The sequence below is a fragment of the Erinaceus europaeus genome, chromosome 13 (assembly GCF_950295315.1).
Source record: "Erinaceus europaeus chromosome 13, mEriEur2.1, whole genome shotgun sequence".
Classification (NCBI taxonomy): domain Eukaryota; kingdom Metazoa; phylum Chordata; class Mammalia; order Eulipotyphla; family Erinaceidae; genus Erinaceus; species Erinaceus europaeus.
Window position 1 is genome coordinate 46,002,065 of NC_080174.1, and position 2,991 is coordinate 46,005,055.

Genomic DNA, 2,991 nt, shown 5'->3' on the forward strand with positions numbered 1-2,991 from the left:
ACATTGAAAAGCTTCTGCACAGCAAAAGAAACCACCACCCACACCAAGAGCCCCCTCACAGAATGGGAGAAGATCTTTGCATGCCATACATCAGACAAGAGTTTAATAACCAAAATATATAAAGAGTTTGCCAAAATCAACAACAAGAAAACAAATAACCCCATCCAAAAATGGGGAGAGGATATGGAGATAATATTCACCACAGAAGAGATCCAAAAGGACAAGAAACACATGAAAAAATGCTCCAGGTCTTTGATTGTCAGAGAAATGCAAATCAAGACATCAATGAGATACCACTTCACTCCTGTGAGAATGTTATACATCAGAAAAGGTAACAGCAGCAAATGCTGGAGAGGTTGTGGGGTCAAAGGAACCCTCCTGCACTGCTTTGGAAATGTAAATTGGTCCAACCTCTGTGGAGAGCAGTCTGGAGAACTCTCAGAAGGCTAGAAATGGACCTACCCTATTATCCTGCAATTCCCCTCCTGGGGATATATCCTAAGCAACCCAACACATCCATCCAAAAAGATCTGTGTACACATATGTTCTTTGCAGCACAATTTGTAATAGCCAAAACCTGGAAGCAACCCAGGAAGCAACAGATGAGTGGCTGAGCAAGTTGTGGTATATATACACAATGGAATACTACTCAGCTATAAAAAACAGTGACTTCACCGTTTGCAGCCAATCTTAGATGGAGCTTGGAAAAATCATGTTAACTGAAATAAGTCAGAACCAGAAGGATGAATATGGAATGCTCTCACTCTCTGGCAGAAGATGAAAAACAAGTTTAGAAGAGAAAACAGAAGTACAACCTGAACTGGAGTTGGTGTATTGCACCAAATTAAAAAACTCTGGGGGTGGTGGGGACAATACAGGTCCAAAAAGGCTGACAGAGTACCTAGTGGCAGTTGTATGGTTATATGGAAAACTGAGAAATGTTATGCATGTATAAACTATTGTATTTACTGTTGATTGTAAAACATTAATTCCCCAATAAAGAAATTAAAAAAAAAATACCAAGGACACAGGAATACTCCCTACCTCCTTCTATGAAGCCAGCATCACTCTGATATCAAAAGTGCCTGCATGCGTGTGCATATGCATAATCACACACATACATACACACACACACACACACACACACACACACACACACACACACACGACTAATGACCAATATCTCTGATGAGCATAGATGCTAAGAATCTCAACAAAATTCTAGCCAACCAGATATAGAAGTACATTACAAAGATGGCATATCTGGGAGCTTTTAACAACCACAAAAGCAACTTAGATCTCTTGCATAGGTGCAGCCTGGACGTGGGCCCCCCTTCAGGCAAATGATGGTCACAGTCTCTGCAAACAAGCACATGCCTCCTGATAATGCCTCAGGTTTAGCTGTGGGTTCCCTCAAGCAGGCTTGGGGAGGAGCCACATGGAGCTCAACCCCACTAGCCAGAAAAGTCCCCTGCTGGGAGCCAGCCCTGGGCTATATTCTTTAGGACTGAATACCTAACCAGCCCCAGGACCGTGGGCTGAAGGTGGCTGCAAAGATTGTCCCATTCACCACTTCCAGTGACAACAAACCCCAGGTTTGCAGCAAGCAGTGCAGCCTTTGTTAGGATCCTGACTTTGCCCTTTCCAGCCATGTAAATTTGGAGAAATCTCTTCTGATCTGCTCTCTGTACCCTGGAGATGTCTGTGATCCACTCTTGGATCTAAACCTTTGAAATGTTCTTCTGTCAGGCATAATTTCCCCCTTTCTTCACCTGCCCCTGCACTGTGCACCTGTGACCTTAGCGGGCCACTTGTTGCTGAAGCTCTTCAGAGCCCCCACCCAAGCCAAATTCCCTCAGTATCATGTTTCCAAAAGCAGGGAGAGACATGGAGCCCAGCACATGGCCAGCAAACACTAAGGGTGAGCAACCCCTTCCACAGCAGATGGCTGTGACAGTGCTGAGATTCCCTCTTTTCCTCTTTCTCCATCTCTCCGTGTGTGTGTGTGTGTGTGTGTGTGTGTGTGTGTACATATATGTTTATATATAGGTACATTATTTAGGATAGAGACAGAGAAATTGAGACAGGAGAAGAAAGAGAGAGGGAGAGAGAGACAGAGAGACAGCTGCAGCCCTGCTTCACCACCTGTGAAGCTTCCCCCCTGCAGGTGGGGACAGTGGCTGGAACTTGGCTCCTTGTGCACTGTAATAGGTGTGCTTAACCAGGTGTGCCACCACCGTCTGGGCCCCTGGTGCTGAGATTCTGAAAGGACCCCAACCACAGGAGGCTCTCAGATCACATCACTCCCACCCCATTCATACTCCCACACTCAAGAAGGATCAGGGACCAGTGAGCGTTGGCACCACTGGATGGTCCCCATTTGCAGACTGGATGATGACACAGGCTGATGTGGGCAGAATCACTGAGGACCAGGGTGGGAGGCTGCCCTGCAGCCTGAGCACCAGGAGACTGGAGCATGTGGGAAGGAAGCACTTGCTGTGCACATGGGGACATGGGAACCTGAGGACATGGTGAAAATGACTCGTCAGGAAGCCCCAGCAGAGTGGAGAGCAGCAGCAGATATGTGCTTAGCATTTGAGCCTCTCAAACTTACAATAGTTATTTCAGGAAACATAAGTCTGAGAATTTTTTTTCTTTACTCTGCTTTCAAATGCTCCAGGAGTGGCATGGTGAGAAATGAAGGGTTGACAAGCAGAAAAACTCATTTTCAGAGGTTTCCATCAATTTCACCTGAGCAGAGCTGAGCGGACCAGAGGACAAGGGTGAGTGGGCTAGGTTGAGTGGTGGGGAAAGCAGGGGATTGCAGGGGGGCAGGGGGAAAGTAGTTGTAGGAAGTGAGGATGGAGCATAGACAGCTCTGCAGGGGGGTGCCCACTGGGGGGGGGCTTGGTGTTCTTACCAGCTTAGGGCTGGGTAGGGAAGGGAAATGAAGACACTAGGGCTGAGCTGTCCTAAAGCCAGAGGTTCCTG